General features: G+C 40.7%; 1 long non-coding RNA gene across 1 annotated transcript; it reads right to left on the minus strand.

Annotated features, from left to right (window-relative positions):
* Positions 1–660: 660 nt before the first annotated feature.
* Positions 661–13,723, minus strand: LOC308056712. Its single transcript, XR_013924938.1, has 2 exons — positions 2,774–13,723; positions 661–2,736 (listed from the first exon to the last, which is right to left on the minus strand). It is a non-coding gene; the product is annotated as an uncharacterized lncRNA (long non-coding RNA).
* Positions 13,724–16,770: the final 3,047 nt, after the last annotated feature.

A 16,770-nucleotide genomic window follows, 5' to 3' on the forward strand; every position in this document is an offset into this window, starting at 1 on the left:
AGTCCAAACTGAGGAGATTAAAAGCTCTGAATGCAACTAGATACCCATTTGTTTTACTAAAAAAAAGGAAACTTCATCATTTTTAAGCCAGATCATTATTTTGGTGTCCTGACTCATGACTTTATGGGTAAAATCAGGCAACGTTTATACAGATGTATTTAACTGCATGTCTTCATCTTTTAAAAACAAAATATAGATAATCTGCAGCATAGTGCATTTGGGAAAATTCCAGCTTAGAAGTTGTCCCAGGCATGGGCTTTCTGCATTCTGAGTTCTGTGCTGTCTCCTGTATGCACAAAATCAGTGATTTTAAGAGCAGCACAGCTCACATAATCATAAATGTAGACTGGTGTCTGAAAGGAGACAGGTCTGCTCAAACTGGTAAGTTTCATGCAACATGATTTCCAAAGAAGAGAATTGAGAAGCATGAATCTGCAATCTATTGATATGGCATTTATTATTATTTATAGAATATCTTAGGTAAAGGCAATATTATACAGGCAAGCACAATGGGTTCACAGTCCCGTCACATAGATGCTGCTTGGATTTCTAGGTAGAGAAGGGATGAGCGTCACCACATTTCTTAAGCCCAAAATAAGCACGCAGGACCCAAATTTTCATTATTTTTCCATTTTATTTTCTTCTGCTTTTGGTTTGGTTTTGGTTTTTTTTTTCCCAGAACGGCAACTTTCCGGTCAAAATCTTGTATTCTTTTTTGCTCTACCAGGCTGCAATTGCATTCCAGAAAACTTTTTGCAGTGCTTCTTGCAATTAAGTATAATATTCCCTGGCTGACGTGTTCCTTGCTCAAAGGGATATTATTTACTCTCTTTATGTTGCCAGAGTGGGTAAAGAGATGCAAGAAAACTGCTGCAAAATAAGATAATGTGACAATCTTTAAGTATACATATCTGACTGGGGAAAGCATGGAGCCTGCAGGACAGCTGAGAGATTTTCTGGGTTTCCATGATAGGGTCTATCTCAGAAGCACAGCACTCATATAATTTTAAAAGTTGTATGCTTCATCTGAACAGTATTAATACAGGAGAACAGGTGGGAGATATGGACTCTTTTTTTTTTTTTTTTTCCCTCCTATGAATATAGCCAATTCCTTCTGACAAAGAACCTCATTAATGAAATATTGAACCTTATACACCAGAAGAACATGGAAAGCTTGTACTAGGAGGACAGTGGTCTGGAGAGTTATTTGTCATAAATATAAATTTTGATATAATCTGGATCAAAGAGGCATTGAGTCATATTAGTCCATGGAGTTAAACCAAGAAGGAAGAAATTTTTCTTGTTGGTGTGATCCTCCATTGAAGTTACATATCCATGGTCTTCTCAGAAATAAGAGAAAGGAAAATGCACAAAGGTGACCAGGCAGCACAAATAACTCCACGGTATTGAACAATATAAGTGTTGCTAAGAGAAATTCAAATGACATTCAAGGATACTCTTAATCTAACTGAGCCTTCTGTATTAATTGTTTACTATGTGGCTTCTGCAAATGGCTTTATGTCTGGCCAGTTTACCAAGACAGATGTGTGTATCTGGAGAAAAGCTCATTTCCAAAACAGTTACGAGTTTGAGCAGGAGAGGTTGATCAGGAATTAGCAACACCTAAAGGAAAAAGAAGGCCAAAATTTTAACAACTTGTATCTATTCTGTCTTTAAGACATAATTATGTGAGGTGCATATGATATATGAGAAGAGACATATGAGAAGGTGAGGTGCAAAGAGATGACAGATCCTGCACCAAGTGTGCGGCGGTGATTTGGGCATCCCAGTAAACTCTGCAGAAAGTTGCAGGATTTCTTAGGCCTTTTGTGAGATAGGAACTCTCCAAGGAAGCAGTAAATATGCAATTTTAAGTGTAAAACTCCTGCTGTAATAAGAGTATTTACTGAAAATTAAGCAATGAAGGTATTTATAAACATACAGTCTTTTAGCCCAGATATTTACATCATAAAACCTGTGTACAATTAGGAGGGAAAAAACGAGGGTGGAAATTAATGAACAATGAAAAATTCAAGGCATCCTGTCACCGATCCTCAGCCTAAGATCATAGCTGCTCTTTTATTACCTGCAGAACAATACTGCCAGATTCATCACAACATGCTGTTTTCCAGGTATGGAAGAGCCCAGATGAAGATCACACCCCCAAATATTCTCTAAGCATCCATCCAGGATTTACTGAAAGCACCACAGAAAGGCACTCTGCTGAGACATGCTGATAAAAATGAACATTTCCTTCCAGTAAGAGTACCCTTTCCCGATTTTCACTGTGCAGAAAGCTGCTCCAGTAGAGCAGTGCACTTGGCACCTATCCACCATCTCTCCCATATTCTCTCACACGTTGTTGCGGGGAGTTTGTATGACAAAATAGTTTGAAATGTTGTCACTGCCTGTGCAGCTTATAGAATCATAGAATCATTTAGGTTGGAAAAGACCTTTGAGATCATTAAGTCCAACCATTAACCCAGACCACTTGGCAGTCCCAAATTAATGGTTGGACTCAATGATCTCTAAAGTTTCTGTGCATGAAACATCTAAAGCAACATAACTTGACATGGGAAACACCATGAGAAACTCTGTGACCGCCTCCGGAACCTGGGCAAGCTGGACAATCTGCTGTCTGAATTGGAGATTGTTTATATACTTGTGTCTGCAGAACCATGGGCCTCTGTCCAGTACACCCACATTCCCAGTATTAGGAAATGATTGTCCTCACTCCTTGCAGACACCACTATAACGTAGTTTTCATTACCACCTCTCATCTTAGAAAGGCAATGATACAATTTTGTCATGATATTTACACATTTATGACCAACAGCTTTTGGAGTCTTTACATGGAAAATCTCCATCTGGATCAGAATTCATCAGTTTGTCCCATGTGAGAGGACTGAGAAGCTCTCCGAGCTCTGCTTACAGCCTTAACAGAAACAGGTTTGTGACAGACTGCTGATGACCACCAGCTGAAAGATCTGAAGGCCAGCAAAGACATCAAGGCCATCTCATTAGCAGTCTCTGTGTAATGCAGAGTCAGAGGACCTCAGTCAGCGAATAACAAGCCTTTATCTTTTCTGTTTGAACTTTCAGATCATTACCAGAGGTTAACATGGGTGACCGCAGTGTCATTCCCTAAGCCCCTGCCACCCTCAACAGCTGCATTCCTCAGAATAGGAAGGGAATGACATGGTGCAGGCTATCTGCTAAATCAAATGCCAGCCTGACGGTGACCCTATCTCCGACAACTGCAGATGATCTCTTTCTGTCAGAGGGCGGGGAGGGATTACCCCAGAAATACCAGGCAAAGCGTTTTTGTAGGCATACAATGATGAAAGCAGTAGAGAGGAAAGACAACTTCTCTTAATCTTTGTATTAAAAGAGGTGTTCTCTGCTTCTAAGTGCAGCTTTGGTCTCCAATTTTGAATACCAATAATTTAAAAAAATATTTTCACAGCACATAGAGCTTTAGTGAAACTTACTATATTTCAGATGAAAAAGAAACCCCATGGAATTTTCCCAGACTAAATTATTGTGGAAAGAATGACCTTTCAATACAGCAGACAGAAATAGAAATGATCCATGATTACTAACATTTTGTATTAATTACCATGCACTTCCTTAGGTAACATCAAGAAGTTGAAACTTCTGCTGCAGCAGAAGGGAGGTAAAACACAGCACGTGAAGGACATGAGAGAAGACAGATGCTTTTAGGGCTGGGGCATTGGGCTGAGGACTCTGGGTCATACTCCAGCATTAACTTCCTATGTGACCCTGGGCAAGTCACATAGAGTGATTCATCCCACCCAGCTATTGCTGAAGTAATGTCTAATTCAAACTAATTGTGTAAATTACTACTGAAGAGAGGGATTATTCACATGTATTTAAGTTGGGTTTCATCCCTTCTGAAGATGTCTCTCTCTCTCTCTCTCTCTCCATTTACCATAGAAGAAATCTACTGGCTCACTTAGAATAGATACTTAGCTTGTGTGTGATCAGATGCAGGTAAGATGTATCTAGGTCTTAGTTAAATGTATTATCTTTAAGTTGTAGTTTAAATGAAGTTAAAGATGTGTATAATACAGTGTATGTATTAAAATACAGTTATTCCTCTTTTCAGCTTGTCTTCTACTGCTAAAAGTTTAGCTCTTCAGAGATGGAGCTATCCCTCAATATGGTACATGCAGCAACTTGCAAAACAGAACTCCTAGGGGGTTAAAGCACTACTGTCAGATACACAATATTGGCAACCTTCTCTCTGACTCTTACATTAGGTGCTGTTTGCCTTGAAGTCTCAGGTTCTGTTGTCCTGTGGTTAGACTAGTCTCAGCTTTTGCTTCAATCAAAAGTAGGTTTATTTGCTGGCAGAGATCATTGAAAGGAAACCTGAAAGAAATGATCTGAAAGAAAAAGTAAAATAAAAGAAAATTTAGATCAAATCTTTCTTAAGTGTTTTAATCTCTTGGGTTGGAAATAATGTAGTACTCACAGATACAATTGCTTTCAGCCTGGCTCCTGGCTGTGATGAAAGTGTCACCTAATTTTCACAGAATAAGTGGATTCCAGCACCTGTTGAGAACGAGGGTGGGAGGGTAGGCATCTGATTAAGGATGTGTGTTTGGAACAAATTTCTGTCTGTGAAGCTCTTCTTGACGTACTTAACTGTTTTGAGGGTCACAGAGAAGGGAGAGTATCTTCTTGCTCTGCCTGTTGTCAGCCCTCAGATCAGCAGGGCTTTAGTGTCACCAACAGCTGTGGGGAAAGACAGTGCCATTGCAATAAACTGTCCATATAAATGACATATATGGCATGTGCCCTGGCATAACACAGGACATCTTGTGGGAACATATTTGCCTGCAGAACAGCTGCAGGAGGCCTGCTAGCTAGCAAACTCACCTCTGGTCTGCAGCTAGTGGAGTCCCATTGTAGGCACCCTGGCAGGGCATACAAATCCAGTGCATTCTTTCCAGGCATCTGTGCTGATGGAAGTCCCTTGGGGAAAATAAAAAGTCCATGAAAATGAAGTATTTTTACCCCAAGTCCTAACACTTACCTACCAGTTTATTGTCTGAAGAACACCTGCACAGATGTTTCCACCTGCTTTTGCTGTGGGGCCCACACAGAGAAAAGTGTGAGCTGAGCACAGCTCTTCTGTGCACACCGGCAGCAGACACATGCCTCTGGCACCACCAGTGCTCAGCTGCCCAGATGGCAAGGAGCTGCATCCCAAGTTTGATTTACTGTTCTTTGTCACTTCTTGCTGTGTGGAGTACAGTGCTACAAACATTAAGCCCTTCAGAGCAAGGGCTGTCCTTCCATCCTTTCTCAGTGCAACATCAATCATTGTGGCGTCCCTATCCATGCCTGGAGTTTCTATGCATTACCCACAATGTAAGTAGCAACTAAGAAGGACAGTAAGTGCTGTCTGTCTGTCTGTCTGCCTTCTTCCTTTGTGCCAGCAGCTGAGTTTTTTGTGGTGTTTATGTCTGTAGTTCATAAATAACTGTGGAATCCTCCTTTCTCAAATAGCACTCTATATATCTCGAGTCATATACTTTTCAGAATTTTGCACGCTTTTTAAGGTTACATACTTTTAGTCACAAACAATGGCAACCATACTTGTCCTGGACTTAATCTGTAGATAAAACTGACTACTTCAGAGCTTGCTAAGGATTAAGGACTTGCTTACAAAGGATTAAAGGCTTCCTCACTTTGAGTAAGGATTAAGGACACCATGCACTGCATGGTCAGCTGATGCCACTGTGACAGTGATGACACTCAAACCCTGAAGCAGTCCCCAACATAAATTGGAAACAAGCCATACATGACCAAGATGCCATGAATCCTGTGGCCACAGTCCCCAGATACTCCTCTGTCAGAGGTGTTCTACCCCAGGTTTGCTTTTATTTTGTATGAAGTGGAAACTCAGCATCCATGAACTCGCATTGAGAAGACAGGCATTGAGCCAGCCCCCATCTGGCTATGAGCCACATCTGGTGCAGAACAGGATGACAGGTAAACCATTACTCAGGGAAGGAGACAGAACTGAAGGGTCCTAAGCTTAAATTTACTCACAGGACACAGACATGTCTGCAAGCTCAAGGGTTAGAGCTGACACAGGTCCTGCCCCAGTCCTCGTAACAGCAAAAAATGAAGTTACTATTGCTAAGATTATTTATATTGAAAACCGTAATTGGATGTTTCATTTTTTCCTAATGTTCTGGCAGATTAATGTAATGGCTGGAAGGAAGAGGTCACATTGCCCAGTCTCCACAGCACTTATCACATGAGGAGCAGAGAAATAATGACTACAGGCTGGATACTTAACTGTTTGTTTCAAAAGCAGCTTGTTGGGTAAAATTGGCAGCAATAAAGAGCGAGCTGAACAGCTCCATCTTACTAATGGGTGTTGCTATGGAAATGAGGAAAATATGCTGCTTCTTAGAATTAGAAGGACACATAGGATAATGGTGGAAAAACATATAACAACCTCCCTTAAGTGGCTCCATGATGCTAGACAAAGATGTATACATCTGTGTATAATTCTTATCTCAAAAATCAATCTGCTGTCATTTGCTTGTTCTCTGACAGTTTAGCACAGGCACTTCAAGCACCAACCCTTGCACAATCATGATACAACTGTGAAGCCCCATTTAAAGCGGGGGCTCAGGCAGCTCTCCTATAAGCTTTGCATTGTTTTCCCTGGTGTTTCCATGGGAACCTCTGAATCGGCTGCTGGTAACTGAGAAAGGAAAAATTCAGAAAGTTCAGCTAAGCGAGTTTAAAAGAGCAGCTGCAAGCTACTTATGTAGCTTAGAGGAGACAGAACAAAAGAAACTTTAGTAGGAGACAGGACAGAAGAAATTGTAGTCTTTTTAAATTAAATCTGTACACCACAAGAAATAAGTTATATATATTTTTAGCATATTGTTCCCATTACTCCATAGAGGGCAAAATTCAGCTGAAAGTACGTAGCATGCTTACGGCTCCATGCATTATTAAAACTGCCATATTACAGGCAAAATTTACTTCACTGGGTAAAGTACAAGCAATACAGACACTGCATGTGAACCATGGAAGCAGCAATGCATCCTTAGTTTTGTCCGGAGTGGGGAGAAACTGCCGGGCTACAGCCTACGTTTTCTCTTGCAATATACTGTATTTCTTGAACTCTTGACTCCCAGGGATGACATCCATGTATGTTACACTAGCCCCTGCTGGTGTACCTTTTGTATCAGTGTTCATATTGGGCTTCCACTGTATGAGTACATCTCTGCCCAGGAGAAATAAAAGCTGGGGCAGGGCTTCCTGAGGTTCTGTTTGCTGGTAGGGTTTTCAGTCCTACTAAAATTGTTACCCAATAAAGGAATGTTGCCTCTGAAGTACTGAAAACAACATGTCATGACCTGGCAATAGACAAGGACAAATGTGACTTGAAATGTATTCCATTAATAAAAATACAAATATAAATGAACAAATAGCTTCATAGACCAAATCCTTCTATTAAAGTAAAAAAAAAAGGGAAATTACTTGTTCTCAAACATAACTTGCTAGTTTTGCACAGTGTATTTATGAAGACCACACAGTTGTATCCTGGAATATTATGAAGCATTAAATACAATATGAAAATTGGAAACCATTGTTCTTAATGGTGAATTTGTTCTTGTAATTTTCCTGGATAAATCATGCCAGGATTAAAGGAAATCATGCTGAACAGGTATCTAAGGTACTAGTTTTCTAGCAGAAAGTAGCTGCTTAGTTTTGGGGCATGATTTCATTTCTGTCTTCCTGGAAGGTCCAACTTTATAATATTGAAATATATTCCATCTGGTGTCTTTTATATAGTGACACCTCAAAGAACTTCAGAATGGAATACATTGTGCAAATGTAGTTTGGTACTGTTGCTAGCACATGGGGTGACCATTGCACACCGGTGTTCATTGGTCGTGGCTTGGCATGTTAGCTTTGTTTTGCCATGAAACAGACTGTAAGGCAAGACATCATGGTTCTACCCTACTCTATTGCTGATAAGACGGAAATAGGAGTGCAGAAGCTCACAGTTCCAGGGATTTCTTCCTGTGTTGGATGGTTGGATCATGTAGATAGAGGGGAGTAAGACACCTGCGAGAAGAGTGACGTTACTCATTGCTCCAAGCCAGTTCACCTACTGTGCAGGTGCAGGTGCTCCTACTGTTCCGTAAGTGTGACTTAAGAAGTCCACCACCAAGGTAAACTGAATGATACAAGACAGGTTTATGCTGAGTGAAGATTACTGATGGAAGTCTTTGCAGTGATGCCATGAACTTGTTTTCAAACTGATTTAAAGTAAAGCTTGTGCTGACTGTTGCTGTTGAGCGCCCCTCTCACCAAGAAGGATGATGGTGTTGGGTTTACAGGGAGACAGCTGGACTGTGAAGTGAAATTTAACCAAGCGCTGATCTCATTGGCTAACGTGAAAAAAGTTATTTAGATTGGGGTCAATGGTCTCGTGTATATCGCTATATAAAGCAGATAATGCTTTTGAGATTCCTTTCTCTGAATGCAACTTTCAAATTGTCCAAAAATCTATAAATAGAAAAAAAGACTTTAACTATCATACGGCCTTAAGCAGTCCATGAACTGTGTTTCTCAATTATTCTTCCAGTAAAATGGTGATAATTGTACCTACTTGCCTCACTGAAGGGCTGTGAGAATAAGTTGTTCATAATCAGCTTGCAGGCTGAAAAAGGATGCCTTTTAAACATTCAGAAAGGGAAGGGAACAGTTAATGTTAATATTCACAAAAAAAGGAGCAGAGGGAGGAAAAGATCACAGTTAAAACTTGCTTCCTCAAGTGCCCTTTCTACTGTTTCCTCACCCAATATAGTAATCAATTCAGGTCAAAGTAAGCCCATGAAAACAATGCTAAGACACTCCTGGCAGATTTTCAAGGGCAGGCCAGCACTGCAGCAATGTCTGCTTGTGGCTTGTCAGGGTCTGTACAGGAAATGCAGGCAGGAGCAGGGTTTGTTAATACAAGTGAAGGAAAAGAAGGCAACTCATCTGTTCACTGTTGCTTAACGTGAGTTTGGGCAGTACTCTTCCCAGGCCTTCCTGAACACACCCTGGCACCTGAGAACAATTTTATACGGAGCAGTTATGAGACACTGTGATTGATGTAGTTCTGCTAGCAAGCTGTAGCAACATTTATAAACTGCAGAGCTCCACAGATAGTAATACACTTGGTATTACAGGAAATGGGACACGGTTGCTTCACCTGTGCAATTAGTGAAGCAAGTTTCTGCATGATCATACACCCTTATACAAGCAAGAAATGGACAGAATGATCCTGTTGTCATCTGGACTCATCAAAATGCCATAGAGACAGTAAAGCATCACAAGACACTGGGCAAGATAAGAGAGTGTAAAATGCACTAGCTTCTTACAGTCAAATTCTCTGATACCTGTACTGCCGTGTAAATAATTACAGCACTGACAATGTTTGGTTTTTGGTATGGATGGTATCAGTTTAAGTCACTTCTGTTTGTATGGGAACATATATTATTCTCAAGTTTGCATCCACACAGAAAGGTCTTCGCTTTCTAAAATGTATGTCTGTTCCCCAAGCTGAGGAGCTCTGGGAATGCTAGGCCTCTGCCTACAATCAAAATCCAATAATGCCAAATAGATGTAGAATAGTAGAGAGAAGTTAACATCTTGGTCAGGGCACCTGGTGTCAATGTTTTCTCATGTCCATCAGCCAAACAGCTGTCATTTCATTTTTCCCAGGCACTGAGTTAAACTGCTTGTGAATAGCATTTCTTCTGTTCATTCTCTCCTGTGCTACAGCCAAGGAATTTCATCTGCTTGGAACCAAAATTCATGGTCTCACTGGCCACACACTTCAGACTGCTGTGGTCAGCTTTTGCTTAAGCACTACCAAGTTTCACACCATCTGAATTTATGTTCTCTGCCAGTGACGCAAATTAGCTTTTTTCTAAGAGTTAAAATTGCAAAATATGCTGCATAAATATGATCATCTGACTTTTAAGAAGGTTTGTCAGAAATCAACTACAACTACAGAAATGTAGAAGGGGAAGCCAATGGAGTGTTAGCACTAAAATACCACCTACCATCTGGGGAGGGGCTTAGCATGCAGCGACAAAGCGAAGCCTGGGCATAAATTTGGAAATATTTCTCAAAGATGTTTAAAGGCATAACTCTAAAGACAAGCAGACCGCATAATTCCAGGACTTAAGTTAATGTTTGTAATGGGGAAAAGCTTCTGGTGGGGTGACATCAACTACAGTCTTGGTGACACAAACCCCAAAGTTCTGCCCTGACTGGAGGACTGGAAACAAAACCCTACTCCATTCTGAACTGGTTGCAAATCAGTACAGCACTTCAGTCCTGTCTGTTGTGCAAAAATGAGTTTTTTCTAGATCTGCTATGCTTAAAGAAGACAGAATAAAAATCAAAAAAACCCAACAACATAAAAGGATATCAGTTGGAAGAAAAAGTAGGAAATACATGTTGAACCTTAGGGAAGGAGCGAGAGGTTTGTTTTCTGCCCCATGTATTGCTGATGGCTTGGTTGGCACTTGTGCATCATAATCACAGCCATTAGAGATACACAAGTGTATGCTGCTGATATTCTCAGTAAAGCTCTTAGCCAGTAATGACTCCTAGTGCTGCACTTCATTACATATCAGCAGAAACATGTAATTCGATGGGCCAAACATTCCTGCCCATTGCTGTGCCAGCAGGCCGCTCATTCATTTCGGTGAGAAATCCAGCCTGCAGAGCAGTGATCAGAATTTCTATGTTCGGTAAGCTGCACACACGGTGTTTATTGCAAGCCAGATACACATGGGTTTTGTAAAAAATGACAACGTGCCCCAAACCTGTACAGCACATGGCTATATTTCCAAACAATCTTGCCACATATTTTGTTGTAAGAATGACATTCTTACAACATATTCTGGTGACTTTCAGGATTTATGAAGGGCTGCACCTCCCTGACTTGATCCACTTTTCCTGTTGCCTACCCAAGCTAGTTCTGTAACAACAAACATTTCTTGTTTTGTTTCTGGTTGTGGTTGTGTTGTGTTTTTTTTTTAAATTCTGACCTCTGCTTTTTCTTCTCATGCTTTACCACCCTTTAATTTCATCTTCTTTTTCGCTACGGAATCCCCCTTCTCTTTGCAGTTATGTGGAGTGAGATCTTTTCTCCTTTATAGCAGACCTAAGGCAAGAGTGATAAAAAAGGGCTTGAAAAAATCCTGTATCTAGCCAGGAGAGGATTTCTTCCATGCAGGCACTTCAGAAGACAGATTTCTGAGCCATGGATCTCCTCAGAAACGCTTCCCTGCAGCAGACCAGGGCTGGGGATGGTACGGAAGCTAGGTCAAGCTGTGTGTGCTAAGGAGGGTCTAAGCAGACCTGTAGCATGCAGGAATATGCCAGAGGCTTTCTGAGCTTCAGCTAGTCTTCCAGAGCTAAGTACCTGGAGAGCCTGCAGCTACCATGATCTTCTTTTTGCCTGGCCCACACCTATGGCAGACAATCTCCAACACTGTATTTTAAGTATGACTTACGATGTACTTGATTTTATTGTGATTTGTATCACTAAGGCTGGAGTGCCTTGGCTAGCTCTCTTCAGAAATCAAGGGGCTGCAAAGGGATCTCAAATGGGAAGTAAGAGAGATTAAGTTGGACTGAAATGGAAAAATTACTTGGTCGTATCACAAAGTTTAGCCAGTGTGTGCTCTTGAATGTTGCACAGGAACACACCACAAAGTGACTGGACTGCTGGAAATTTCAGCCTCAAGCTACAGAGAGTAGCAAGAGAACAAGGGTCTATGTGCTGTGTCAGTAAATGCACGTGTAAGTATCTGAAAGTGAGTGTTGGCCACAAGAGAGTGCTTAGACAGCAGGGTTCCTGGGGAGAGGTAGGTCTTGAGGTCCTTCAGGCTCTTAAGGTCAAATTAGCTCTTTGAAAACGTTGCTTCTCATTCTGATTTCACTACTCAAGGTGCCTACATAAAACACATCAAACTATGACAAGCCTCTCTTGCTGACTTCTAGAGTATTCAGTCTTCTGTTTTCAAGTAGGCATCTCCCTCTCTCTTATTTTAAGGTCACCTCTGCCCTGTTTCCCGGGAATGGATCTCCTCCAGCTGTGAGATGGGAGTGATCTTCTGAAGAGAGAGACAGAAAAGCAGGTTCAGAGCATGGTGTCCACTACGGGGCAGGTGTGGGGCAGCACAGTAAAAGGCAAGGGAGAGGGCAGGCTCTTCCAAGTCAGATGGGCACTTTACTCTTATATCCGCCTGTGAAAGGATTGAGGTTCATGAAAAAGAGAATTAGGAGGAGTGCACAGCTAGTACAGCACACAAAAAAGAGCAGAGTATTTGGGGAGCACTTATTTTGCTTGGGGACATCCCAGATGTTAAGGGTAGGGAAGCCAAAAGTTGAATCCATAGTCAGTAATCTACATATGGCACAGAAAAAGATGTGCGGCATTTGCAGTACCAGTATCTCACTTCATATTACCTCTCTACTTTGGAGAAGCCCTGGTGTCACTTCGGCACTGAATATGAGCACAGTTCTTGGGTAGAAGAGTTTTTTAAAATGTTGTCTCCTTTGCAGTTCCAAAGAGAATGCACAGTGCCTCTGAACCTCTGTACATTAGGTAGATCTGGTGCTTTATGAGAATGGGAAAGCTGGCTGTTATACAGATTCCCATTCAGTAAAATGAGTGAGCTAGAAAGGTAAGAGAAGTGCAGCAAGCTTTGGGACAAAAGGGGGAAAGCACCTGAGGTGTCTTATGTATATCAGAAAAGAACTGCAGTATCAAGCTACTAAACTAAGAAGCAGACCTCAGTATAATAAAATAAAATTATTCTCCATGCTTGTCTCTTAAAAAAAGCCTCAATTTATTGGAGCCAGCAGTACGAACCATGCAATATTAGCAACTTTCTTAGAAAGTACAACAAAGAAATTCTATTTTAATGAAAAAATTTTGCAGAACACTTCAATTTTGCAATAACCTGCAGAATCAGGAAGTGTCTTAAGTGTGTTGTAACAAATATTTAATATCTCCCATGTTCTGAAACCGTTGTTTTGCTGATAAAATACTCTGAAGCTTCTGAGAACCATTTCACTCGTCAACCAATGCATTCACTGAAACTGCACTTGCTTTTCAGCTGGGAAAAAACAGAAGAACCCAGAAAAGTGCCTACTGCAAATGGACACAGAGGTTGCTCTCTTAAGAAGGACATGATTTCAAATAAAGCCCTAATTTAATGGTGTGTAAGAAAGGGATTTTGTACCTCTAATACAATAACACTTTTATAATTTTGTATGGTTTGTATTTCCAAGTACACTGCTACTACTTGCATTCTTACATACTCCAGAATTATCGTAACAAAACTGATTCAGCTACTGTGCTTAAACATGTGGTTTAAGATATGCTCTTGTATTTGTTACATTGCTGTAGACAGACTATGAAATGGATTTCTGATGGCATCTCTATACTCCACTCTATTAAAACTAACTCTATGTTCATTGTAACCTTAATTTCCCTTATTTATCCCCTTTTCTTTGCTTATTGTCTTTCTAGTATCATAGTATCATGGCTAAAGTCTGACCAGAAGCTCCTTGAGGAACTGTCTGGTCTCTGTGTAGTATGTACCACAGAGTGTATGACATAGAGTAGAAATGAAATTTTAGTAAAGAAGAGTGTATGACATAGAGTAGAAATGAAATTTTAGTAAAGAATCTAGAAGATTTTGCGTGTAAGTAGCCACATGAATTATAACATGGTTCTATCACATTGCACATTTGTAATTTGTGTTAATTGGAAATGGTAGCCATGGGAATTATTTTCCTAACCCTCAGAAATGTGGGTAAAACCTAGGAACAATATATATGAGGAAGGCTGTTCATGTTTGTTGTGTTTATGGAAATAATAATGTGTTGAGCAAAGGTTCAATTCCCTATGTATAGGTAAAGTGGGAAAAGATGAAATTAATTCAACATGATCAGATGTGAAATGTCCTATATTTCAGATACTACAGTGAGACTCATGAGAGCAGCGTATGGTTTTGTTCTGTTTCAGTCTTTGCACAAGAAGGTACACTGAGGTTTCTTTAAAACTTCAGAAAATTTCTAGGATAAACAATGAAAATCTCAGTAATGCTGTGGGCATGCAGCATGGACTTATTTTAAGCTATTTTTAAATATTTTAAAATATTTTTTAAAGAATTGTCAAACTACAGTTTGAACTGAACATAGATCCACTGCAGTCAGGGTTCAATTCTCCCCAACAACTGACAGTGCATTGCTTCAGTCTGGAAGCACCTTTTGGGACACCATTCACAACAGTTCTTGACATGCTGCTTACTTGTTTGCTTTAGTGGTACTTGGTCATGGAACACTATATTTAATGCATAATAGCACGAATGAACATATAATAGCATCCTATCCACCCCTGAACCCAGGACCTAGTTATGTATCTGTCCTGTAAATCAGAAAATATTAACAGATATGGTAAAACATAGCAGAGTCATTTATGTTGCTTTTCCCAGAATTAGGTAAATATTGCAGAAGTATTGACAACTATAATTAAACATTCCTTAACCAATTGACTTTGATTGTGACAACTTTTTCACACTGTCTTGATATTTAGCTGTCTCCATGCGAGATTGAATACCTGTAGTCAACAAATCCAGAAGAATAGTTGGGAGTTCTCTTGCTGGAGCCTTGATGCTAACAGAGCTACAACCTGCCAATGTCTTAGTAAACTTCTATCACTGTGCCTGACCCTGCCTGTAGGACACCAACGGCCTGTGCTTTGACTTCTTACTAATAGGTTTCCCTAGAGATGCTTGGGGAGGTTGCATTCAGACCCTGCATGGTGTGCCTACTCCCCGCGAAGGATTTAGCACCTGCTCCCTATTACCTATGGATGGAGAGAAGCACTGTAGTCAATCCATCCCAGCTTCTTTGGCCACACATCCCTCTAACCAAAGAGTGAGTGGGTATATGAATATCAGAAGCAGCCAGAAAAGTCCAAGTTTTTCTTTTTTGCCTTTTGGGAAAACTGATTACTTCATGTCATGCATAGCTTTATTGTCCCATGGGAGTTTGTTTACCAGCTCCACTCTTGTGGGTAGATAACTGTGAAAAGACTCAGTGGCGACTAAGTTCCTGTTGGAAATAGTCTGGAGTTTCTTTTGAAGCCACACCTGTGTGTATGATATAAGCCTCCTGAGCCTCCTGTTTTCTCATCTCATTGAGCAACAGAACATGTCACACCCTGATGAAAAGCAAGGCAAGGCAGTATTGAGCACACAAACACACATGCAAGAAAACGAATGCCTTTAGGCTGCTGGGCAACATTGTCCATTTAGCCCTATCTGATATTTGCACCCCCCCACACGCACACATACACAATATTTGCTACCCGAGTAATATTTCTTTTTTGTTTCAGAAGGAAAAATAAAGGAAGGGCAAAGGCAAGGTTTCCAGGTAGGTGTACAGAGTCAGCTGAAGACAAAATGCCTAATGGTTTCTACAGATGCCCAGGTCTGTAAAGGTGTGATACACTGAAACAGAATATAGTATTTCCATATCCAAAGTTACACAATTACATGCCTGAAAAGAACCTTTAACTGTAATAAAAAACAGAGCAAGTCACTAAGAAATGGATGAGAAGATACAACCTTGTAATAGCCCCTTTCAGAGGATGTAGTAATTTGTAGACACTTGCTTCCTACTTACCAAAACTCAGTCACACCTTACACTGACACCATGGGGTTGGAATACATGATGCAGGGAAACGATGACTCATGGTGGTGAGTATGCAGAATGAACCTGTCACTTGTGTTTCACAAAATCCACCCAGTTGTGATTTACTGGTGAAGGACCAAACTTCTTGTCCTCAGGCAAAGGGCACAGCAGCTGTGTCTCCCAGACATGGTGTCAACACTTCCACAACAACCAAGCCTACTCAAGGGAAGGCCTATTCAAGGGCAGTTTTGTCTACACAGGGCTTTTTGGCACAGGCAGAGGAGAAGAAGGACAAAATCAAGTGCTAACCCTGTGGCTTTCACTTTCACATTTTGTGCTGAGGTCTCGAAAGAAAGTGGGGGAAGTTGCTCAGTCATCTGTTCACTTTCTTCAATACATGAAACAGACTTGTCCAGAACAAGACAAAACTTTGATGAATCCTGCAGCTGTCCCACTGTTTTTTCCTTGATGTCCAGGTTGACACAACCAGATTGACAACCAATGTTGACACAACAGCAACCAGCTGCTTCTATTTCTGTTTCTGGCAAAATGCTGCTCTTACAAATGTAAGCATGCCTGATGACAGACACTGGTGGTTGCTAAGGGCAGTTGATTCCAGAAGCAGGTGAGTATATATTCCATTTCAGAGGCATAATTTTGGATGCCATTCTGCCATTCATCCATACCAAATCAAATTAATTCCTGTCTGTACATCTTTATATAAGTCACTCTCTGGGTCAATGACAGGAACTGAACTGGGAAAAAAATTCCTGAGCAAAAGCAGAAGTCACTACATGAAAAGACCATGATGCTAAGAGCTCTAGTAATCCTGCATCTCTTCTAACTAGTAGTTCCCAGTGCGCACCCAGTTCACACAACACCTAAGAATGTAAAGTTTACAATAAAAAATAAAAACATGTTCTGCTTAGGGAAAGGAAAATCTGTGTAGAATTTTATAAAAACACTATTTAAAAAGCAGGAGTTCTC

The sequence above is a fragment of the Falco punctatus genome, assembly GCF_963210335.1.
Source record: "Falco punctatus genome assembly, chromosome: Z".
NCBI lineage: Eukaryota > Metazoa > Chordata > Aves > Falconiformes > Falconidae > Falco > Falco punctatus.